Source organism: Xenopus laevis, chromosome 4L (genome assembly GCF_017654675.1).
Source record: "Xenopus laevis strain J_2021 chromosome 4L, Xenopus_laevis_v10.1, whole genome shotgun sequence".
Taxonomy (NCBI): Eukaryota; Metazoa; Chordata; class Amphibia; order Anura; family Pipidae; genus Xenopus; species Xenopus laevis.
Genome location: NC_054377.1, coordinates 142,430,603 through 142,457,499, shown reverse-complemented (window position 1 = coordinate 142,457,499; position 26,897 = coordinate 142,430,603).

Genomic DNA, 26,897 nt, shown 5'->3' with positions numbered 1-26,897 from the left:
TGATGGCAGATCTCTGTGAGGAGCAATCCATAAGAGCTACATTCAGATCTCCACCGATCAGTGTTATTCCTTCTGCAAAGTCCTGTAATTGTGTTACAACTTCTTTCATGTATTTGACTTGTCCTTGTTTGGAATATAGATGGAGCACAATGTCATCAGTGTATTGCAGATCTTTGCTTTAACCATAACATAGTGATCCTCTGAGTCTTTTTTAGTCTATCACTGTTATACTGAAGGTACATCTTTATGAATCAATATTGCTGTGCCTTTTACTTTCTTTTCCGGATTTCTACTAAGAAAAATCTGTGTGTGCCATTTACTTTTAATTATGTCCTTATGGGCTCCCTTGATATGTGTTTCTTGTAAATAAACAAGTTTTGCCCCTTGTCTATAGCAGTTATTGAGTATTTGTGCTCTTTTCTTGGGATTATTCAATCCATTGATGTTTTGGAACCAAATTATCAACTGGGTATTGCGACACATATATTTTATTTATTTATTTTTTTGAGTAGAGCTTCCTTGTTTGCTTCCAGTTGTAGGGTTAAGGGAGGGAGTAGAACAGGAATGGGGTTTGTAACTTGGGGGATAAACGGAGTTGATTCTCGGATAATCTTTTTATTCTGATTGGGTCTGATCTGCTTTGCTTATAAGATTTTGGTGCAGTTGACCTCTGGGGGGGGGTGGTAAATTTAGAGATTAGGTCACACCCTGGTTTCCTTTCTAGTAAACTTTAACATTCTTGTGAAACAAATCTTCTTTACTATTCACTACACAATTCTACTTACATTAAGCATGACGTTTTATAACAGTCAAAGTGTTATTAACTCTTATAACCACATCATTAACAGAGTCCGGTAAATATGAGAAATTGGAAAAAGTATAAGAAACTAAAAATTATTCACTGCAGCATTTTAACTTTCAATCACTGTAAAAAAAACCTAAAAAATTGGTCTTTTTTTGGTTTTGTTTTTTACTGGACCAAAAAAACTATTTTTAATAACAATATCACTTACTAGTTCTACGCATTGTAGGAGAATTGAGAGAAAGAGAAAAGAGAGATGCGGTCATGGAGAATAAGAGGGCCAGAGAGAGAGAAAAATGAGGAGCATACAGATAAACAACAGTTTTTAGTTAAGGGTCAATGTAATGAAACAGAGAGAAAGGGAATGCTTACTCCTATAAGCCTCTACTTGTGTCTCAGTCCAGGATTTATTCTGTGTTTTCTTGTTAGGAGTGGGGAATTTGCTAGTCTTATTTCTCTGTGCCTTGGGGGTCCGTTGTACCAATGGAACTTCCTGCCACATGCTGTCCAGCTCCTGGTTTCCTTTCGGTTGGGAGGTTTCCCCTTCATTCCATCCGAGGATGTGGATGTCCTCCAGTTGAAACTTTTGAATGAAGTCTTTAGTGTCTTCCGGCAGTCGTATAGTGGCTTGTATGCCGTCCTTGTTGACTGATAAGCTGAATGGGGAGCCCCATCTAAATTGAATCCCTTTTTGGCGTAGCTGATCCGTAATTGGTTTCAATTGTTTCCTCTTTATTAATGTGGAGAGAGAAAGGTCTTGTAATAAAATAATAGGTTTATCCTAAAAGGTGGGCTTTGGCCAGTATTTCTTCCATTAAAGGGAAGTTATTTATGCAGCATAAAATATCTCTCGGGGCCTCTGGAGGTACATTCTGTGGCTTGAATACCCTATGAGCTTGGTCCATATGAATTTCAGTGCTGGGGTCTCTAGTATCCCATTAAAGATTTGGAGGAGTGTAGGTATAATTTCCTCTTTTGAAATTGACTCTGGGATCCCCCTCACTCTAATATTATTCCTACGACTCCTGTTTTGTAAGTCCTCTAACTGCCGATGTAACTTTGTAATTTCCTTTGCTTGTTTGTCTATTATCGTGTTGTGTTGCTTCTGGTTACGTACAATCTTTGGTTTCTCTCCAGCATGTCTGTTCTGGCTCCTATATTCCCCATTTCTTGCTTGATGTCATGGAGGTCATTGTGGATCTCCTCCATCATTGAGTGCAGCATGTCTTTTATATCCTTCTTAGAAGGTAATTGCCTGAGGTATGCTTGCGTATCCAGAGTACTATCCACATCACTTTCCCCTTCAAACGATTCCTTTGTCTGGTACTCTGCAGCCTCTCTTCCATCTTTTTCTTCAGGCCTTGCGGGCGCCATCTTGGGGAACGGTGCATTTCTATTTTTCTTGCGAAACATCACTGGAATATCTTTCTTTCTGTTGCCCTGACTGCTTAGAGGTTTTGTTGTTCTCTTTAGTGGATCTCATGCCTTGCGATTTCCCCATGACATCAAGCATTTATTGCGGTCAGTGGGATCAGGGTTAATGAGGATGCTTATGTGACCATTGCACCCAAGCGCTGGTAATGTGCCATGAGCAGTTGTTTCTGTTTAACTTTTAGGAGCCAGTACTGGCTATTTTGCTTGTGGTAGCACTGTATGGCGAGACTCAACTTGTTAAGTATTCTTGCCCAGCCAGTTATGGAGACACAATACACCTTTTTGGGTTGATGGAGATTATAAACGTTTCTGCTGAGCTTCTATTATGTCTAAATAGTGGTATGTACTATTATTAGCTCAGATACCCATGCTCCTGATTAGGGTACTGCAGTATGTGCAGGACCTGCTGTGCTGGGTACGCAAGTGACTGCAAAAAAGCTTGGGGATAAGTCCAAGTGGAGTGGTTATTGCGCCCTGTATCCCTTTATTGTTATGGGAGGCTTCCCCATAATGCGCAACTTAGCCGTGCTGATGCTGGCACAGTATGGGTAAGATGTGAAGGCGGGTTAATTGCGCTCTGTTGCACCTGCAGTGTACTGGGTAGGACCATCAATTCTAGGCCGAGGCTTCCGTCTTTTATATAGGCCGCAGTCAGAACTCCGTGACTGTAGGTGTTAGAGTCACGATTCTTGCTCTGTTAAACTGCAGGGAGCCTCTGATGGTATTTCCACTCTGAGTCTTGGCTCCAGTGACCCCTTATCGGTGGGGTTTAATGTCCGATCTGGCCTCAGGCCAAGAAGCTGCGTCCACTCAGTTGCATGGTTAGCCACACCCCTCTTGTATTCAACGTTTTAACCAAAATTTGAGTTTTTCTCAAATTCAAGTTTTCAAAACCAGAATTCTGGAGATTTATTAAGAGCAAACAGATTTGAAAGCTGATGATCTGCGGGATTGTTTTTCCAAAATTAAAGACATTTTTTAAATTTGTGTTTTTGAGATTCATTTTAAATTTATCAGATATACTGGAAATGAAGTTGTTGGTTTTTTTTATTTGAATGTTTATAAATCTGCCTTCCCGTAGGTTAACTAGATACTCAAATTAATTCTGTTGTTTGTGGTTCTGCTTATTTACAGGGTTTTCCTGAAATATATATTTTTAAACATATGTCTTTCTATAGGGAAGTGTTCCCAAACTATAAGGATAATCTTAGTGTGAGACTCCCATGCAGTTAACCTAAATGAATTAGTAGCTTCTCATATTTTTATATAAACTGCCAGTCATCAGTGTCAGACTGAGGGAGGTGGGGTCCACCGGAAAGTTCAAACTATGGCCCCAGCCTTTTACCACCTGCATGAAGATTACCGCTACCAATTCCAACACATTTTAACCCCCCCCCCTCATGCTGCACCATACAGACTGCCAATGTGCCAGGACCAGCAAGATCTGGACCGATTGTGTTTTTTCCGGTGCCGTGACAGTCCAGTCCGACCCTTGAAATGTTAAAGTATAAGTAAGCCTTTTAAACAAGAAAATGTAAAATTGATGAGGGTGCTTACTTTTGCAATGTGCATTCATTATTTTTTTTTTAATTCCAAGATATTAAGTGATACATGTACTGCTAATCTGAATAAATTTTATTACAATAACGCCACCTGCTGGTCATTTTCTGATCATTCTGACCAACAGGTAGTCAAGGAAGTTGTCAGCAGAAAGAAAGAGGCTGGTCTAATGTTCTTCTGGTTAGGAAAGAATTGAGAAAGGTTCCTTATTTTTTTCCTTACCAGAAGAACATCAGAGCAGCCTCTTTTTTTCTCTTGACAACTTCCTTGACTACTTGGTGTCATACTGATCGGAAAATGACCAGCAAGTGGCGATGTTGTAGCTAAATTAATTCAGATTAACAGTACATGTATCCCTTAATATCTTGGAATTATAAAAAAATTATAACAAATGTACATTGCAAACATTCTTAGAATAGCACCCTCATCAATTGTACATTCACTTATTTTAAAGCTTTATTATCCTTTAAATTACAATTTTTTGCCTTTAAATTTTTTTTCTGTGTATGTAACAGTATTGTTTGTAGATACAAACTGTGATTTGATCAGTAATGCTCCATTTAGGTGCTACTACATGAGACATTGCGTCAAATGGTATTGGGAACTATTGGACAAGGTGATACCTGGGAAAGTGAACAGACTTTCAGGAAGAATTCACACCATAAACATACAGCATAACCCTAAATAAAAATTCAAGGTAAGTTAGATAATATCTGAGTGCAATGTCTCATAGCAAGGAGCCCCCCCTTTTAGCCTATAACCCAACTATTTCACAGATTTCGAATCAAAACATTAATATGACACCTCCTTTCCTTTATTATGGCATCACAAATCATTTACAGTAATGGTTTCTAAGCTATTTACATTATGTGGAATGTTTATAAAGGAAGGAGAAACCTAGCCAAACAGTGCTCACATTCAGTATGGAAGTCCCAGCAGAGGACCTTTGTCAGTCACACCAAGTGCTCGATGAAAGGAGCCTTAGTGTCAGCTCATGGGAGCACCCTCATGTGGGGGCAGCTTTAAATTAAATTTGCAAATATGTAAATATTCTCCTTGACAGGTACACTTTAAACAGCTAATTCTGAAACACTAATAGACTTTGATTTATAGCAAAATCACTGACCTTTGTTTGGAAACCTCATTTTTTTTTAACCTTACAAAAACCACTAAATCAAATTTATGGCTGGATTCTGATTTATTGCTTGACTTCCAAGGCGTTTTCATCATTACTGTGTGTGTTGTGGAGGAAAGGGACCTGGTTTGAATTTGTTTGAGATTTTCATGAATTTGAAAAAGCAGAATCGAATCAGAAATAATTCCATAGGTTGGAAATGTGCATGAACTGCATTCCCAAATTCAGAATATGGGGACATATAATGTTTTATTCTAAATAAATAGTGATGAGTAAAATACTTCTACAAGTTTCACCATGAAAATGACGCCCATAAAAATTGACGCTTGTCAAAAAAAATGTTGTCGCTCGTAGGCCTTCATTTTGGTGAATTTTTGCCATTTTGTGAAACAGGTCAGATTCGCCCCATCACTATAAATAAGCATATAAATATGGGATAATAAAAATAAATGGGATGATAACTGTCTGCTGAACTGACAAAGTCTGCAGACTATTGGTCTTTGGGGCTAAAAAATGGCCTACCCAATCAATGGGGGGTTATGTAGTAAAAGGCACTAGGTTTGCCCAGGAACAGTAACCCATAGCAACCAATCAGCAGGTAGAAATGACCAGTCACCTGTTTAAAAGCAAGTTTGGTTGCTATGGGTTACTGCTCCTGGGCAAATTTAGTGCCTTTTATTATATATGGTGGGTTATGTCTTATGCAGACACCAATTGGCTTTAAAATAAAATGATTAATGCACTAGAGTATGGTGTTGAGATGAGAAGTGATGAGAGGAGGACCGAGGCAAAGATCAGAAGCAGAGCGAAGGTTGCTGGAAGGAGAGTATTTGGAGATCAGAGATGAAATATGGTGAGGGGCTTCATTATTAAAGGCCTTGAATATGAGTGTTAGTAATTTGATTCTAACAGTGGGAGCCAGTGAAGGGACATGCTTATGGAACAGCTGATGTTGAGAAGTGAGATAGATGAATGAGTCTAGCGGCTGCATTTAGAACAGATTGGAGTTGTAAAAGGTGACTTGTTGGAATACCTGTAAGGAGTAGGTTGCAGTAATCAAGGTGGGAGATGATAAGAGACTGAATCAGTGTTTTAGTTGATTCTGAACTGAGATAGGGTCGTATTCGGGCAATGTTGCGCAGTTGAATACGACAAGATTTTGCAAGTATTTGAATGTGTGGTGAAAAAGACAGATGTGAGTCTAAGATAACTCCTAGGCAGCGTGCCTGTGTGGTGGAATGAAAGGTGGTGTTGTTTACTGTGAGTGATATCTGAGGGACAGGGGAAGATCTTGGAGGAAATATAATGAGTTCTGTTTTAGAAAGGTTCAGTTTCAGGTGGCGCTGTGACATCCAGGAGGAGACAGCAGAGAGACAGTCTGTGACTTGGGAAAGGACAGAATTAGAAAGATCAGGAGAAGACAAGTAGAGTTGGGTGTCATCAGCATAAAGGTGATACTAAAGTCCAAACGACTGAATACGTTTTCCTAGCGAATAGTATAATATACCCCATTAGTGTCTCTTCTGTTCCTCTGCTTGGCACCTGCTTTTCCCAGCATTAATCATGTACAGGATAAACGAGACCGACCTATTCCTTGTAACTTTATATTATGTAAAGTACTCAAACGCGAGCGAATTCCGAAACAACAAATGTTTTGGCTTCTGGTTAAACAGATATGAGGATTGTATCATGAGAAATTCTTTCATTGTGATGGGTTTTTGGATTAGTACTGCCTTAGGGCCGAAACATGTCGGCTTTTTATGTGGTCCGCGGTGTATTAAATACATTTTGTAACTTTGGAAATTAATAATTTGAAGTTCTTAGAATGCTGATAAGGGCCTGAGGGCTAGAACATGTTTGTTTTTAAAGCTTTCCACCTAGGAGTAGGTAAAGGTTGTTATGCTGGCAACACAACAGAGCGAGGGAGAATATCAATTATGCATGTATCCGGCATGAATGTCCACATGGATTAGATGTATTTATTAACCGTGCCCTTATTGGTCCATTCAAGTTATGGAAAGTGACTTAGAACAATCGTTTCTTTTTATCAATAAATGATGATTTATATAGATGCAGACTGAGTCTGGAGTTCTTAACAAAGCTCAGCAAAGTGGCCACATTTTATTTGCCTGTACCAGGATCAAATTTGACTTATCTATCTTATGTAAAAAACAAAGCAAATTTAAGGGGCCGATTCACTATGGGTCGTATATCGAGGGTTAATTATCCCTCGATATTCGACTAGGAATTAAAATCCTTCGACTTCGAATATCGAAGTCGAAGGATTTAGTGCAGATAGTTCGATCGAACGATCGAAGGATAATTCCTTCGATCGAACGATAAAATCCTTCTAATCGAACGATTCGAAGGATTTTAATCCAACGATCGAAGGAATATCCTTCGAACAAAAAAAGTTAGTCAAGCCTATGGGGACCATCCCCATAGGCTAACATTGACTTCGGTAGCTTTTAGATGGCGAACCAGGGGGTCGAGGTTTTTTTTAAAGAGACAGTACTTCGACTATCGAATGGTCGAATAGTCGAACGATTTTAACTTCGAATAGTTCGATTCGAAGTCGTAGTCGAAGGTCGAAGTAGCCCATTCGATGGTCGAAGTAGCCCAAAGAAACCTTCGAAATTCGAAGTTTTTTACCTTCGAATCCCTCACTCGAAATTAGTGAATCGGCCCCTAAATGTGTGTTAGCAACTGAAGCAAATTGTAGGAAGAATTTGCTCAAATTATTTTAACCCATATGAAAGCAAATTTTGGTTCTATTGCTGCCTGAATATTTGACGGCCAACAGTCCGGCTATTCTTTTATTTAAATAAAGCTTCCATAAATAAACCATTTAAACACACATATGTGCATCTTGTAGCATTGTAGAGCATACATTTGTATGTACAGATATGGGATCGGTTATCCGGAAAATCATTATCCAGAAAGCTCCTTATTACTGAAAGTCCATCTCCCATAGACTCTAATTTTATCTATTCATCTTGAAGGACAATGTCTACATACAGGTATAGGATCCTTTATCTGGAAACCTGTTATCCAGAAAGCTCCAAATTACTGGAAGGTCATCTCCCGCAGGTTTCATTTCATCCAAATAATCCACATTTTTAAAAATGATTTACTTTTCTCTGTAATAATAAAACAGCAACTTGTACTTGATCCCAACTAAGATATAATTAATCCTTATTGGAGGCAAAACCAGCCTATTGGGTTTATGTAATATTTACATAGGCTTAAGGTATGAAGATCCAAATTACAGAAAGATCCCTTATGCAGGAAACCCCAGGTCTCCAGCATTCTGGATAACAGGTCCCAAACATGTAAATGTAACTATTTTTAGCAATAATATCAAACTTCTAGCTGCAGAGCTTCACAGTCTTACAGGTATTGCCTGGAGAACTATAACCAGTGATGGGCGAATTTGTCCCAGTTTGCTTCACTGAAAAATTAAATAAATTTGCGAAACTGTGAAAAATTCAATGGGCGTGGAAATTATTTCAATTTCGACACCCGCGACAATTTTCGATGCATTTTTTGAGGCAGTTTCGCGAATTTATTCGCCACGAATTCATGCCTGGCTAATTTATTCATCCATCACTAACTATAACATTTGAAAAAAATTCAAAAAAAAATCAAAAATTCAAATATCAAAATCTATCATGTACTGTCTCTTTAAAAATTCAACTTCGACCATTTGCCATCTAAGACCTGCCGAATTGCTGTTTTAGCCTATGGGGGACCTCCTAGAACTTATTTGGAGTCAATTGGTGGACTTTGAAAAATCAAAGTTTTTTGGGGGAAAAAATTTGATTCGAATTCGATCGAATGCGATATTTATTTTGATTCGTATGATTCGAATTCGGCCAAATACGGACCTATTCGATCGAAAACGGACCTATTCGGTCAAAAAGAAACTTCGACTTCATTTCGGTTGGTCTTCTTGAATTCGAATTTCAAAGTTTTTCAGATTCAAAATTCGACCCTTGATAAATATGCCCCTAGGTGTACAAGAAAATCATGTAAACATTAAATAAACCCAACAGGCTGGTTTTGCTTCCAATAAGGATTAATTATTTCTTCGTTGGGATCAAGTACAAGCTACTGTTTTATTATTACAGAGTTAAGGAAATATTTTTTTGAAAAATTTGGAGTATTTGGAAACAATGGAGTCTATGGGAGATGGCCATCCCGTAATTCAGAGCTTTCTGGATAGTAAACGGATCCCATACCAGTAGTTAATAATCTGATATTTTCTCTGAAAGTTTACTCTACAATTCTTAAATATCTCATTCTAAGGAAGGAACATTGGCTAAGATATGGCATATGTAATATCTGTATCATATTTCATCAAAATGCTCAAAATCCCCCACTATAAAACATTTCACTTCCTAACGATGCCCAAAAAGTGAACGAAAGGCTCCACATACTGTACAGTGCAGACACTCACCTATAAGAATTGTTTTATTGTTTACGACTGTTTCCATTCCACATTATGTCTGTAGCTTAAGAGCAACAAATGTATTTCTTAAGAAGCCAGAAGGATATATATATACATATTTTTATTCTTCCACTAAAATACTAGAAAAAAAAAAAATCATTTATGAAACTCAAACTAAAGTACTGTTGATTACAGTCCAAGAATCACACCAGCTCCCGCACACACACACAAAAAAGTGTGTTTGTTCAAATTTAAGAAAGCCATTTTACCATTCCACGTGACTTCAACACTACGGAAAAAATGTGAAGCTAAGCCACGTCCATTGAAATCAAAGAGCACGGAAAAACGACACCACAAATCTTTGTCTGCGACATAAATGAGGGAAACCAGTTTATTTGGGCGTTTTTCCAATATCATTTTATTCCTTTCATCCATATGAACGTAGATCCAGGTAAAATATTTGCATATAATTCCATATGGGCTCTATTGGCTTAATTAATGAATTAAAATGGCTGGGTTTTTTTGTGTGTGTGCCTCTGGTTTTCTATCGTTAAGTCTGGCTCGGAATTCTTTTTATTGCTCCACCTGCATCCAACTTACAGGATCTGAACCGTAGCTTTTCCCCAAAAGGAGGGAATCAATAGTCATTCTTCATTTGGCCAAACATTTACATTCTAAATGAACTCCCGTTTGGTTGGCGATGGACTTTAACGCAACTCATTTTCCCATAAATCTTGCTTATGAAATACCATTTAACGGTTCATTTTGATAGAATTTTCGTTTTATTTTCCAGGGTCTAGTTCAATTAAATTGTTCATTCTCTTTCAGGCGCAGGCAGCCATTTTCATGATCCTTCTGAAACGTCTCGTTTTCCATCGCAAGTAACTGTAGATACTTTGGGCCAGATGTTTATGTATGAAGTGGAATGTGTCTGGGGCATTCGGGTCACTCCTCATGTTCAAAGGGAAGACTTAATTACAGATGAATCTCTTTGCACCAAACCCGAAATCAAATTTAATTAGTTTCTCCTGTTTACCACTAATATCATTCGCTAGACCTCATACTGCTTTTCATAAGCCCCATGCTGATGTCACATTGTGTCACCTCCAGGGTCGAACTGGGCCATTGGGAGATGGGTAAAACCCAGTGGGCTCCAGGACTTGTGGTCCCTGCCTACCCAGACCCACTACCTGCCTGAGATGGGACCTCCCTGTCTCCTGCCCTCCCACCCCTGGTCTCAATCACTGACACAAGGGGAGAAGGTACCCAATGCACATGGGGTTGTGTGCCATAGGGGGATTGTGATTGGGGCGAGGGGACCTGATGCAGGAACCTTGTGGGTCCAAGACCCCCCGAGGCTGGCCACCTCCCTTTGCTATGCTACACTGTACAGCACTGGTTTGCAAACCAGTCTTGACAAAGGCAGACCAGCCTAAAGTATAGACGTATTTGGGTAAAATGTTTATTTTCTGTACTTTGTACTCTTGGAAAATATATCTTGAAATTAAACAAAGGGAAGCCCTTGTCAAATGCTACACCCATTTCTTTCACAAACAACAGCCAAAACGCTAATCCATGCCCTTATCTTATCCCGTTTAGACTATTGCAATCTCCTACTGACCGGTCTTCCTGACTCCCATCTCTCACCCTTCCAATCAATTGTAAACTCTGCTACCAGGATCCTCCTGCTCTCTCCTAAAAGGGAATCTTCTCAACCCCAACTAAAATTCCTAGTATGGATGCCTATTAAGCAAAGGATAGCATATAATATCCGTCTGCTAACATTCAAAGCCCTTCACTCCTCTGCTCCTCACTACATTTCTTCTCTTGTCTCACTCTATGTTCCTGGTCATCTTCTCCACTCCTCTCAGTGCCACCTTCTCTTCACACCATTCACTGTCCCCTCTCCTCTCAAAACCTTCTATCTTGCTGCTCCTTACCTCTGGAATTCCATCCCTGAATTCCTCTGTAAGGAATCATCTCTCAATCTCTTCAAGAAAAAACTAAAGTCTACATTTTAGAGCACTAGAACATTAGCCTAGCCCTGTGCCTACTGACTATGTGCACTTTTTCATCTCCAATATCCATTAAGACTGTAAGCTCTATGGGGCAGGGACCTCCTTCCCAGTATGTCTCTTACTGAATAGCACTTAATTGCTTTGTCTTGATATGAATTCAATGTATATTTCTTACGTGATTTGTCTTCCCCATGTATACTTTTGTACAAAACTGCGGCCCCTTAACAGTGCCTTACAAATAAAGTTATACATGAATACTTACATACTGTACATACAAAAGGGGACATGAATGAAATAAATCTGAAAGACACTGGTGGACATCCTCCTCTTTCAGCCCACGGTACATTGCTCAGACTTCACGAGGACCCACATTGTACTGTAGTCCATTTTATGTATTTATGTCATATGAATGTTAAGACCACCTTCCCAATAACACATGAGGTCTTTATATTGTTTTTATGAAGGCCTGGCTTACTTCTTGCAGTCAAAACATTTGAAACATCACCATCACAATTTGTATTATGTTTGAGGCATCTGCAAGCGCTGGTGATATGTTTGATATGTGGCAAAAAGTAAATATCTGAGCCAGAAAAAGTAGAATGTGTTCTAAATTAGAAATCCAAACAAAAGATGGTCTACTGTACTCTTATTTAATAGCACAATCGGAGCTTGGCACCTAAAAGTAGATATAGCAGCACCTGCCACTTATGGAAGAGAAAGAAGCCCACCCAGGCTTAATCAGACTTGCAACCTTATAGTTTGGGAAGCAATACCATAAGAGCTTGTTAAAAACCCTCCTCATGTCATATCCTCAGTCCTTTGCACCAAACACCAAAAATCTCAGCCTTTCCATTCCATTTGCAAAGATCATAACAATAAAAACCCATTATCCTTCTCACCTCCAACGTATATCAGTGTATGAGAGCATCTGACCGCTTTTAAACGATTGTCTTTTATTATGTTATGCACTAGACCACAAACGACTTATTTTTATTATTTTCTTATTACCTTAGTGTGGTTTAGTCCAGACAGAACAGGAGTAATAAAGCAAAAAAGGAGAGGAGGGAATGAAGAATGGAGGGGCAAAAGAATAGAGAAGAAAGAGTTGTTATTATAACAGGGGTTCTTTATGAAATCCACCCATTCCTGTTCATTAACAGAACACATGCTTTGAATCCAGCACAAGGTGAAGTACTGCAGGTGCAACGTAGCCTGGTTTGTACCTATTTTATACACTTTGCACCCCGCCCCGCCATTTGTAAATGATCCATATTATATTTTATATATTTTTTGTTACTAAATGCAACATGGCACAAGGAATACCTTTTTTAGTGGAAGGTTGTGAAAGGAGGGAGATTCCTTAATGTCAATCAGGGAGTAAGTGATTACCATAGAAGTCCATAAAAGGAAGGGTGTAGTTGGCCCAGGTCCCTTTGACTATGGGATCCGTTATACAGAAACCCTTTAATCAGAAAGCTCAGAATTACAGAAAGGCTGTCTCCCATACACTTCATTTGTCCAAATAAATCAATCTTTTTTTAATAATGATTACTTTTTTCTCTGTAATAATAAAACAGTACCTTGTACTTGATCCCAACTAAGATATAGTTAATCCTTATTGGAGGCAGTACCAGTCTGTTGGGTTTATTTAATATTTATGTAGGGGCCCATAGGTATTCCATGTCCCTATGGCTTTAAGGCCCTACCCTTTTCCTTAGTTACCAGGCAAAAGCCTATGGGGCAAATTCACTAACCAGTGAAAATTCGCCAGCGCTGGCTTTACGCACATCGCAACACTTCGCCAGGCGTAAATTCGCCTGGACAACGCTAATTCACGAAGATCCGAAGTTGCGCATGGGGTAACGAAGCTGGCAAAATTACGCAAGCGAAATAACGCTCAGCAGTTTTAAGTTACTCTAGCGTTGGCTAATTAGCATACGGCTTGCAGTTAAATACAATGGCTGCATATGCTGCAGAAATACATTACACTACACAAGCCCAGGGAACCTTAATAAAATTATATAAAGTTGTTATATTGCCCTACACATGTGCCCACAGTATAGTTTAGGTGCCATATGTTAGCAAATGTAGGGGGGAAGGAGGATACCCCAAAAAAAAAATTACAATCTTTTTCAGTCAATCACCCTTTAAATAGGAAAAAACGCCAGCGTTTTTTGGGACTTTTTTTGATTTTCAACTATTTTTTGAGGAACTCCTATCTACTCTATTGCACTTCGCCTGGTCTGAGGTGGCAAAGGCAAGTCTGGCGATAGAGGTAACGGTCAGTAAAATAAAAAACGTAGGGAATTTGCGTAGTAACACTGAAAATTCGCCTGGCGTTAGAGGGCGAAGTTGCGCCAGAGTCTATCTCCTTGGCGAAATTACACCAGCTACCGTTAGTAAATCGGCAAAGTGACAAAATTATGTCGAATTTTCGCCAGCGTTAGCCACTTCGCCCTTTAGTAAATTTTCCCCTTTGTATCCATTTGAGTTTAAGCTCAGTGTTATTGGCTAAGAGGTGTAAGGACAACTTCCTGCCACACTGCACTATAGTGTGTGTAAGGAGTGGCCTCTTCCTCTTTGGCTGCTGGATGCTGATCTGAGTGTGCCCAGGGGAGCCTGAGTACAGCAAGGCCCACAGAAGCAAGTGATCTTTAGAGAAGAAGTCGGGGACCAGGTAACCCCGTGAATGAGGAACAGATATACTAGGGCAGACTTGTCATAGTCTCTCTAGGAGAGAAAGGCAGAGAGGATAGAGAGAAAGAGCAGCTGAAGCTCCAACAAGGATTTGCAGTAAGGGAGTAGCTTCCCAGCGGCTCTGTGTGTTGCCTCCAGTCAGGGACCTCAGTGAAGAGGGACTGTAGGGTAGAAGCTGCTTCCTGACAACTTCCTGGAGGGAATGGTTGGACTGATGTACTGCAAATGCCTAATGGAGTTCTGCTTCAGCTGAATCACCTATTACCTGAAGCTCTGTGTGAGTTATATGTGCCTCTCCGTATGCTGTTTCTATCTATAAGCTCTTTGTGAGTTTACCAGTTTCAGTGTGAGCTGTATAGCGGGAGTAAACCTGCTGTGGCCATTGTATCTGACAATAAACCGTTTTGTTTGTTTGCAACAAAGAACCTGCTGGCGGCCAAGTTTCTCTTTTTGTGTACAGTAGTCTGGTGGGTTGTAGTTCCACTACACCGTAAATAGAGAGTTTCCACTTAGCGAAGGCCCTGACCCTGTGTGTAAGTCGCAGTGTAACCCATGCTCATACCAATAGCTGGACAAGTTAACTAATTGTGGTCAAGCTTGCCCAAATAGGTGCTACATTTACATGATTTTCTAGTAGACAAGGTATTTACAGAAAAATCCATTATTCAGAAAACCCGAGGTCCCAAGCATTCTGTAAAACAGGTCCCATACTTGTATTGGAACTCATGATGCCAAGGACATGAGGACTATTGCTTTAGAGAAGTGCCCATGGTGAAAGTCTTCATATTAAGGTAGGTCATAAGGATTAGGAGTGGGCTGTAGGAAGGCATCATGTGCTGTGAAACATTTAGTGCTTTAATTATATATAATATAAATATCAAGACTAAAAAAATAGCAGATGACGCTCAATATTGGTATTTTACACCCTGCCTTCATCTAAGAGCTCCATGTACAGGTAACAGACCTATTACCCAGAATGCTCAGACCCTGGTGTTTTCCAAATAAGGCATCTTTCTGTAATTTGGATCTCCACGCCTTAAGTCTACTAAAAAGTAATTTAAACATTAAATAAACCCAATAAGCTGGTTTTTCTCCCAATAAGGATTAATTATATCTTAGTTGGGATCAAGTACAAGTTACTGTGTTATTATTACAGAGTAAAAAATAAATAATTATTGATTAAAATGGAGTCTATGGGAGATGGCCATCCGATAATTCAGAGCTTTCTGGAAAATGGGATTCCAGATAACGGATACCACACCTGTAACAATGCTGTGCATGTAAAGTGTTCGTTGCAGGGTCGGACTGGGCCGGCGGCTTTTGTGGACCCTGCCAACCCAGACTCTCTATCCACCAGAGGAGATAAATCCTGACCTTTCCCCTTGACCTCAATTGCGGCCACAGACAAATAAATATCAGGTATGTGCAGGGGGTTGCAGCTGGGGCTGAGGGTTGTGCGTTACCTGCCAGACCTGCATTACTACAGGTATGGCATACGTTATCCGGAAACCCATTATCCAGAAAGCTCAGAATTATATAGATTCCATTTTATCCAAATAATCAAAATGTTTAAAAACAATTTCCCTTTTCTCTGTAATAATGAAACAGTACCTTATACTTGATCCCAACTAAGATATAATTAATCCTTATTGGAAGCAAAACCAGCCTATTGGGTTTATTTTATGGTTACATGATTTTCTAGTAGAATTTAGGTATAGAGATCCAAATTATGGAAAGATCCATTATCCTGAAAACCCCAAGTCCTGAGCATTCTGGATAACAGGTCCTGTACCTGTATATAGAAAAGTTATACACCCTGATGACAACTCACTACTAGCAACCTCTGTAATTAGTAAAGGCAAAAAGAGAAAGCTCTTGTTCCATCTTCCACCCCTTATCCATCATTTAAACCTTTTCTTTGCATAGACCGCCCATGCTCTTTTTTTCCTTTTTTAGTGCATTGTATAGACACTGCAACCTAGAAATATCTTGTCTGTGCACAGAGGGAAATAAAGTAAGCGGATTTTTATGCAATAAAGGCCAATTATATTTGTCTTGAACTGTTTCCCCTTTGTTACACATTGAAAACAAAAAAAACTTAAGAAAGTTTTGGTAATATCTCTTTAAATTACTTCTGATAATACAGCAAAGAGAGGAAAAGCTATCTGGTATCAGAGAGAGAGAACCTCCCGGATCCCGGATATATAAGCATCTATTTGTAGTGCCACAGGATGAAGTTGCTACAACTCGAGATGCTGAAAAAGGTGGAACGGTGCCAGGGCCAGATGGCATTTAGGTCCCAGCAGGTATTTCAAAAGGGAAAAAGTCAAAGAATAGTCAAAATCCCTCCTAACCTCTCGGATGAAGGGCGAACTGGGATCTAACCGTAACAATGTCAATGGGTGACCCCCACTGACTGCCTGAAAACACAGCACTTTTCACTCCTGATAACCGGGGGGGTTCCCTCTCGCGCCTATAAATATTAATCTAAAGGAAGTGTCAGATATCATGCCTGGCAATTTTGGAAGGATTTTCTAAAATAGAATAGATTAATATTTTGGCACCAAAAGTGTAAACGATCTTAATTCGTTTTTTTTTTATTTTTAATTTTTATAAAATACAGTTCCACAGAGCACTGCCAGGGCTGGATTTACATAGAGGGAGCCCCTAGGTCCACTGTCGTTCGTCACCCGTGCCCCCCCTTTGTTCATGCAAATTTTCATAATCGGGACCTGAGCAATGTTAATTGGGCACGGGAAATTTACAAAATTATTGTATCTTCTGAGCATCCCCAGTGTTTTTGAACCAATGTGGGTGTGGTTTTGCAGCATGCCGCCCCCCTAAAATCCTGCCGCCCTAGGCCCGGGCCTAGGTGGCCTTTCCACAAATCCGGGCCTGAGCACTGCAGAACTGGAAATGAAGAAACCCTTCCATATGAAAAGGGCGCTACTGGGTAATATTAAAGGAGACATATAGCTGAACTAAAAACCCCTCCAATCATGAGGGCAATAATTAATAATTGATGGTGCTGGTTTTACTATGGGCTTAAAAATAATATTTAACTTTAAAAAATGACCCCTTTATTGGAGCCCCCATATAGATCTGCTATGTTCCCTGTCCATGTCGCAAATGAGGGGTGGTTGTGTCCTAACTTCAAAAAATATAAACACATCCAAAGACCCTACACGTTTCATGCCCATGGGCACTTACACTGGTTTTTTGTGGCACCTCTTTCTTCTATTTGACACTGATATTGGGGGTCACAGTAAGTTTTTAAACTGATCCCATGCAGAGCCTTTATGTAGGAGCAGAGGCCATGGACCAATGATTAGGGATGTAGCGAACTGCCGATTTGGTGTTCGCGAACGCCGTTCGCGAACACCGGCAAAAAATGCGAACGTTCGCGGACAGTTCGCGAACTTCGAACACCCGCTAAAATCGTTCGATTCGAACGATCGAAGGATTTTAATCATTCGATCGAAGGATTTTCATTCGAATCGAACGATCGAAGCATTCGATCTAATGCTTTTCATTCGATCGAATGCTTACAATGGTTCGAACGAATGGAAATCGTTCGATTTTTAGCGGTCGAAGGAATTCGAACGTCGAATGGTCGAACGATTTGTATTCGAATCGAACGCGAACTCAAAATGCGAACGTTCCCAAGCGCTCGCGAACATCCGGCGGACGCGAACGGTCGAAGTTCGCGCGAGCTAGTTCGCGGGCGAACAGTTCGCTACATCCCTACCAATGATATGTATATTTGGGAAAATAAAAATACTTGTGGGTTAAAGGGATGGTTCACCTTTAACATTTAATATATTAGAGAGTTTCCAATTCAAGAAACGTTTCAACTGATATTCATTGTTCAATTTTCTATAATTTTTTAATTATTTGCCTTTTTCTTTCCAGCTTTCAAATGGAGGGTCACTGACCCCATCTAAAAAAAACAAATGCTCTGTAAGGCTATCTCCATCTCTTATTCATATTCCAGTCTCTTATTCAAATCAATGCATGGTTACTAGAGTAATCTGGACCCTAGCTTTGGTGCATAATGAAGACTATAATCAACCCTATGTGCCCGAGGCCTTCATTAGCCCCGATTCTGATGCATTATTTATCTTTCCGAGGTTCTATGACTCATTTAGCAGCAGTAACGTGAACCTGATATTAGCAAGCTCCAGACGATGAATGGGATAGAGTATCTGCATTCCTTCCAGATCAATTTAGCTCGTTCCTTTGCAATTACATAAGGTTTCTTGAGTTGGAAGTTGTCCCAGACATATTCAGACTCTTAGACTCAGAGTCTTACAACTTTGTCTGCAAATAGTTGCTAATGCTTAACTTGTATTTAAAAGTTATTAATAGACCGTAAAAGTACCAGTTATATCAAGTATTAAATAACACTCAGGCTTATTTGAAGCAACACGTCTTGTAGCGAGCGCAATCCAAGGCCAGCCGAACGCACCTGGTAATTATATTGTTTTCTACATTTACCATTTGCCAAAAGTTCAATTTAATAAATAAGCTAAAATCGACGTGCGCTCCGAGTGACTGTAAAAGGCTTGGCACAGAATGGAAAAAGTACATTTCTAGACTTTTCTAGGTATTTCTCATTTTGGCATCAGTGCCAAATATTTTCAAAGCTTTTTTCCTTTCTTTTGCTTTCACTAGTTTTCTTTTTTTTTTTTACCATAGTCCATGAGAATGGAAAATAAAGGGCAAGTGAGATGATTCTTTTCCTATTGACTGTGTAACAGTTTGTATCCTTGACTTCCTTATCTTATATCAACAACTGTGCAGATGGACAACATGGGGGGCAATTTCTGGGGGGATTATTAGAAGCTCAGAAGGCAGTGCGAAACTGGTTATTTGAACTGGCTCTTTTTGAAGCGATAATTGCCTAATGAATGCTTGCAGAAACAATTTCAGACAATTTTTATAGGGTGCAAGAAGACCCTATAATTTACATCTGATATTGACCAGAAATAAAATCCAGGACACTATTTTTATGCCATCTGAATTACATACAAATGAAGGGTTAGTTAGGGGATGCCCATGTCCTGTTCATATGACATCCATAATAACACAAGGGATCATCTATTTTACCCATGGAGCAAATGCTGGAGGGCTAAGGGGCACAAGTGCATCTCTTTAGTGCTTACTCAAAAGCACTTGCACCCCAGGGTCAGCTGCTCAATGTTCCTGAAAGTCTAGAGTAGAGTAAAGTTCATTGTTAGGAGGCAAAGTCATTCCTGTCCTTACTGCCTGCCTTAATATAAAATTAAACCATTTTTAAAAAAAAAAAAAACCCTACCCCCCCACCCCACGTAGACCCCCTCCCTCCTCCCCCCAGCATAGCTGCCCCCCAGGTAAAACCCGCTAACTTTATACTTACCCCTCGGCGCAGAGTCAGGCATCGGAGTTCCGCACAACCATCTTCTGGTCTTTATGTCTTTTTCCGGCGCTTCTGCAATTTTCATGATTTTCGACTAGGGATGCACCGAATCCACTATTTTGGATTTGGCCGAACCCCCGAATCCTTGGCGAAGGATTCGGCTGAATACCGAACAGAATCCGACCCCTAATTTGCATACGTAAATTAGGGTTGGGAAGGGGAAAACATTTTTTACTTCCTTGTTTTGTGACAAAAAGTCGCCCGATTTCCCTCCCCGTCCCTAATTTGCATATGTAAATTAGGATTCGGATTCAGTTAGGCCGGGCAGAAGGATTCGGCCGAATCGGAATCCTGCTAAAAAAGGCCGAATCCCGAACCGAATCCTGGATTCGGTGCATCCCTATTTTCGACGCATGCGCAGTTGTCACAAACTGGCAAATTGCTCTGCTTAGCCGGGCTCCCACTCAGCTTACCAAAGTCCCGGAAGATGGCTGCGTGGAACTCCAATGCCTGAATCTGTGCCGAGGGGTAAGTATAAAGTTAGGGGCATTTCCCCGGGGGCAGCTATGCTGGGGAGGAGGAGGGAGGGGGGTCTACGGTGTGGGGTAGGGTTTTTTAAAAAAACAGTTGAATTCTCCTTTAAGGTGGCCATACAAGATCCGATCTTTGGCAAGGTTGCTAAATGACTCTTAACCCGATATGCCGACCAATGGCAGGGCGATATTGGGTTAATTCGATCAGTCAGCCCTAGGGCCAAACAATCTCATTATAATGAAGGAAATGGACACCGATGGGTTGTATGACCGCATCAACTAGCCTATGCTGTCCTTGATCGCAGGCCTGATATTGATCAGGGGGAGTCAGAAGCCCCCACACCTGGGCAGATAAGCAGAATCAGTCTAAAGGACAGATATCACAGCTGAAATCTTCCTGTGTATGGCCACATTTAAGCCAAGTGGAAGAGCATGGGATCCAATGAAGGCTATGCTTTCAAATGTGCCCTAAAATGATCATCTGAATGATGTGCCAGTTACAGGTTGAGATGCCTAAGTGGGTTCCCCCACCAGCCCCTCTTGGAATGAACACCGCCTTATACAGCCAGCACTCGATCCAAAGGGGCATGCTCTGAAAAGGAGCACAGAGGCCTGCAGCGAGGTAAGGCACCATAGAGTGTATCTACAGTATGTATGTATCAGTTATATCTAGTGATATAACCTTGGTACGATATATACATTTTTGCAAAAAGAAAGACTTACACTCGCACACCCTGGCCGTCCAGACTTCAGCGACTCCCAGGTGCTCGATGCTAGAGGGAATGGGCAACCTCAGAAACAACGTAGAAACAGGACACACCGGCACAACATGGGTAATTTCAGCAGGTAAAACCTTGCTCGTTTATTGCGGATGCAACGTTTCGGGGCGTGACCCCTTTCTCAAGCATGGTGTGTCCTGTATATACATTTTTGCACCATAGATAGTTTTGGCAGCCTGCTTACCTTTTTTTTATATATGCCAGTATTTTTTCCTGTAGCTCTCCAGTTGCCCATTTAACTTCTATCATCCAAGCAGTGCTATATGTTAGAGACCAGGACCTGAATAGGGATATATGTTTATAGGAAAGCAATATACCAGTTACAGTCTAGCCTCAGTGCCAAACTACTTTCTTTTTGCTGAGGTCATTGCGATCCCCAAAGAAGTGCCATGAGAGAGACGCCTGGCATTCACAGACATTTGGGGCATAAAAATGGCCAACACTGGGGGTAGATTTGTTTTGTTCATGTAGGAAATGCCATACTGAGCAAATAATTGTGCCCTCCAATGGCAAAAAATAGAAGAATTGACTTATTACCAAGTTTTTTAGTTAGAACGTGTATCTTAAAACTCATATAACCCCCTTTAACATGGAACATAAAGGGTGTTTGAAGGATTTTTGACTGGGGACAATAAGTTCTAAAAAAAAACAATAACTCCCATTGTAGACGACAACACCTCTCCTTACATCGTTATTATGCTAAAATGCTCTTAGCACTTCCCTTTGACAACCAAAGCAACCCGTTTGAATAATAAGCAGCATCCATGAGCTTGTGATGAAGCCATTTGATTATCTAAGCAAGAGTAATTAGTGCCATCCATTTCAATAGCTTGCGACTCAAAATTCACAAGAGATGTTTTAGGAACATCTGCTGAAAATCTACGATAACATGATTTCTAATGCATCTAATTCGTGTCTGTGCCCAAACTGGTCTAACAAGCGAGCTTTAACAGAGCGTGGATATAAATTTTTAATTACAAATGAAGTGTTGTATGGTGCATTATTAATATTTGTCAACAATCTCAGATGCATTTGTGCAGAAGCCTTGCAGTGTGCCGCGTCTCCATTAAGAAAAGTCGTAATTAGTTTCACATTTATGGTTCGGGTTCAAGCTGTTTCCCATCGCTAGGTGACTTTTTGCTGTTTGTGATTTACATTCCGTCTGAATTTGTCTCATTGTGTATCTGCATTAACTGTTTCAGTGCTTCCTTGTTGAGCATGAAAAGTTGTGTAATTCAATTCAATAGGGGGAGCTCATTTCATTCTAGTTTAAGGAACCAGAACCATTAACCATCTGAAAGATTCCTGACTTTTGTTTTACAGTAGAACCCCCATTTTACGTTTTTCAAGGGACCAGAAAAAATGTGTAAAATCCAGGAAAATATAAAATCAGGGAAATGTATTATGCATAATATATAGGTGGGATCACAAAACAACAATGTAAAATGAGGGAAACTTAAAATCAGGGGATATTAAATAGGGGTTTCGACTGTATTTTTAAGTTGTTATAGATGTAAAAATTATTTTGTACTCATGTTGAATTGTTGGATTGTCCAATGGGCAAGTTCCAACTGCCAACCCATAATGCCATTAAATAAACTTTATGAGATGTTACAGTTGTACCATTATTTTTATAAATATACATTGATAAATCATATTTGCCCTTTTTTTATTCCATAGATTGAAAATCAACTGGGTTGACACAGAAGCACCAGCTTGCCAATGTGGCATAGAGAGTCAGATATAGGCAGTATTGGAATGAGCGATGGGCCCTGTTGGGGGTAGTGCAACTGAAGGAGGAGCAAAGAGAGAACCGGGAGTGGCAGAGGGAGCTTGAGAGCATGTGGACCACACGGCAGACCTTCCAGTAGTTGGATGTTGGGGGTGAGTGAGCTGGGGTTTGGGTCTCACAAGGTGCTGCACCAAGTAGTAGTGTCTTGAGCTCTAATAGTACTTGGCCCAGCACTGGCCATTAATTCTATGTGTCATAGAAAGTCAGTAGGAAATGACAAACAGGTCCACATCAAACTCACACCAAGGGTTTGCTCCTAGTGATGGGCAAATTTGGGGAGTTTCACTTCGCTGAAAAATTTACGAAACTGCGCCACCGTCTTGTTTTTGATGCCGGCGTCCGTTTTTGGTGAAATTGCGCCAGTATCCAAAAAAATGGACGCCGGAGTCCATTTTCTTTTGACGCCGGTGAATTTTCACGGCGGTTTGGCAAATTTATTCGCCGGCGGCGAATCACGGGAATTCGCCGTGAATTTGCGGCTGCCGAATAAATTCACTCATCACTATTTGCTCCCACTTTGATCCAGAATCAGTAGCTTGCTTTCTCGGGTGATGTTGTTTCTCTACTTTTACATTACAATTTTAGAAGGACTGAACTTTCTCAGTTTACAACCATACTGTTAAAAACAGGCTTGCCTACATCAGGTTTTCTTGGAGAACCCAAATCAAGCCCAGAAATTAGCTCTGCGCCTTAAAAATTCATTTTAGGATCAATTATACAGCTTATTTTATTCTATTGTAGTAAGTTGTGACATCATGCATCAAAGGGGAAGAAGTTCACCTACCAGTAGCGGCAAGGGGACTAATTTTTGGGTATTTTCTTACAGTTTAGGAATTCGGTGTCTCCATGGTGTAAGAATAGTGACATCAGACCATAGAATTATAAGGTCAGGGTAGTGAGGACACTGGGAGGTGGTGCAAAATTCAAAGATTTAAAGGTCACTAAAGCCAATGCACCTCCTGTTTGAAGGTCCACATTTTAGATGTAGCATCCCCATAGTGATATCTCAGCAATCGTAGATAGTAATCGTTGACGTTGTTTGCTTTGGTGCAAACACTGTAGTACAAACAACGTTAGACCTCACCCTTCTGCCTGGTTGTCCCACAAGTGGGGAGTTTCCCATTTAACACCCTTTAATAGCTGCGTGAAGTTGAAACAACCATGATGGTCAGAAGTGTTGATGACCATTAGCAATTACAATTTTGAAGCCCTTCATGTTGGAGGCACTGGAACATCTGCATACAGCTAAAACATTGCTTTATTTACATGCTAAAACTCTTATCTTCTGTACATTTGAATCATGCCTTCATCACCACAGTCTACTAGGTTGTGTTTAGTACAAAATAGATATAACATACACCCTCTGCTACTCTCTCAAATATATACAACTTGCCTAATGAGGTTACATTTTATATTATATATGTATATATATATATATAGTGTATCAAAATATAAAATAATTCATGTTAACGATAGATATTCAAACTATGACTACTAATTGACTTCAATCTATCAATGGCCACGATTCAGTCAACCATCCAAGATTTCTGAATAACTTTCCAATAAAAAATTATTACACATTTTCAGTGGTTTTTAAAGTTATATGTAAGTGTAATGGATATTGGAAGCGGTGTCAATCTCACCCATGCTTTTCGCTACCTGGTTAGTTCTGACCAATAAAACACTGTATCATGCATGGAATTATGGGAGTTGGAGGCTTGGATAGATGAGAAATGAAGTATGTACAAGTCATGTATCTACATAAACACATCTGTAAAATATTGTATATTTACATTTCACGTTTCCCACAATAAATTGGCTACCAAACACTTTATGATAGTCAGGTACAACGATAGGTGCAGTTGTGAGGCTCCCCATTGATGGGGAGATGTAGGCCATTGGAGGAGACCTGGATGGATGTAGGACTTTCAGGTTGTATAGAGATGAAAATTGAACATTAACCTTGAATCGGTTGGTTCTGTTAAATGTTCCAACTCCAGATTTGCTCACTCACCAACACAAAGAGCAAAAAGTGATTCCAGCAGATGTTCACGCCCTATTTAAATACTGAAATGAAATAATGGGAAAATTCCGATTGGGTTGGATGACTGGTATAGAAATATTTTTAAAAAGTTGGATTTTTAGGTGCCAAGAGAATATAATTCTGCTTCTCCATTAAGTTTTTTAATGTCAGTGGTAGCAAATCTGAGAAATCTCCAAAGCAAATTCCAGGCACTCAGTCGATTCCTGACACAACTCAATAAAGCTGCAATCAAAATCATAGCTACAGTTGCAGTCATTGCATGTTTGGTCCTCTTCAGAGGCATGGTAATAGCGGTGCGAAGGGCAGCACAGGTTCATCAGCACACTCTCACAAGTGTCCGGAAGCATGAGCAAAAAGTCACAGAAATGACAAAATAGGCATGTCAGTATTAAGGACGCGCATTCACCTGCCCAAGAGAGGAAATAAAGAAATAGTCAATGGCAGATATATGTCATTGGTAACATTATCCACAATCAGATTGTAGCGAACACAATGAAATATAATCATTATACGTTTTAGATTTCACATCAAGTCTACTGGTTGATGCAGTGGACATTGCTAGGCAAGTATGGCAGACACTGAGCTTAACACTTTCTTATAATTAACATAGCTTAAGGTGAGTACTGACTTCTACATTCTGATAATGACACATTCCAAGGAAAACAGTTAACCCTACTCTTTACTGAGGACAAACTGTAGACTATGCAATAACCTCTACTTCCAGTAAAGACAATACTCATATTTATTGACAGCCTTCACTAAGTTGCCTACTATTAAATACTTTTCCATAAGGCCAAATCTCAATTTTGCCACCATTAACTTCCATCCAATAAAAACCAATCTTAAACTGACCTTAACTTCAATCCAGTAAGGACAAATCTCAAGCTGACCAACTTCCATTCAGTCAGGACCAATTTCAAGATAAGCTTAACTTCCATCCAGTAAGGACCAATTTCAAGATGAGCTTAGCTTCCATCCAGTAAAGACCAATCTCAAGATGAGTTTAACTTCCATCCAGTAAGGACCAATCTCAAACTGACCTTAATTTCCATCCAGTAAGGACCAATCTCAAGCTAACCTTAACTTCCAAACCAATAAGAACCAATCTCAAGCTAACCCTAACTTCCATCCAGTAAGGACCAATCTCAAGATAATCTTAACGTCCAAACCAATAAGAACCAATCTCAAGCTAACCGTAATTTCCATCCAATAAGAACCAATTGCAAGATGACCTTATTAACTTCCATCCAGTTAGGACCAATCTCAAGCTAACCTTAACTTCCAAACCAATAAGAACCAATCTCAAGCAAACCCTAACTTCCATCTAGTAAGGACCAATCTCAAGATAATCTTAACTTCCATCCAATAAGAACCATTTGCAAGATTACCTTAACTTCCATCCAATTAGGACCAATCTCAAGCTCCTTCTCCTTCCACCCAGTAAGGAAAAATCTCAAACTCACCTTAACCTCCATTTAGTAAGGACCAATCTCAAGATAACCTTAACTTCCATCCAGTTAGGACCAATCTCAAGCTAACCTTAACTTCCATCCAGTAATGAAAAATCTCAAATTCACCTTAAATTCCATCCAATAAGAACCAATTGCAAGTTGACTTTAACTTCCATCCAGTAAGGACCAATCTCATCCAGTAAGGATGCTCTCAGACTGACCTTAACTTCCATCTAGTAAGGACACTATCAGACTTACATTAACTTCCATCCAGTAACACCAATCTCAAGCTGAAGCTGTTATTAACCTCCATCCTTTAACAAGGACAAATCTAAAAGTGGTTGCTAAACCATAATGCCTAACAATTGCATACTATTAGTGTTTTACATTATGAAGGCAGTTACACGTTTGCAGACATATCCATTTGGCAGACATCTGGTCTAAATAACCAAAATTGCAGTTAGAACCTGCAGTAATGGCCTATTACACATAGGGTTGAGGGAGTGTCCCTTAAGTGCAGTTGGGCAGGTGGAATCATAGGACCATAACAGGTTAACCTTTTCCTGCACCCACCCCACAGATTGCCCCCTATAGTTATGCCATTGCTTTACAATCCCCTTTTCTTTTCAACTCATAAGGTTTATATTTCCTCAAAGCCAAAGCAGAGACAGCAGAGCTGATTCGCCCACTTATTTTGGATATCATGCAGTTCTTCTTCATTTTCCCCTCTAAAGAAAAATAGACTGCTATAATACTAAAATTAAATGGTTTTATAGGGTTACACTGACACTTTTAATTGTATGA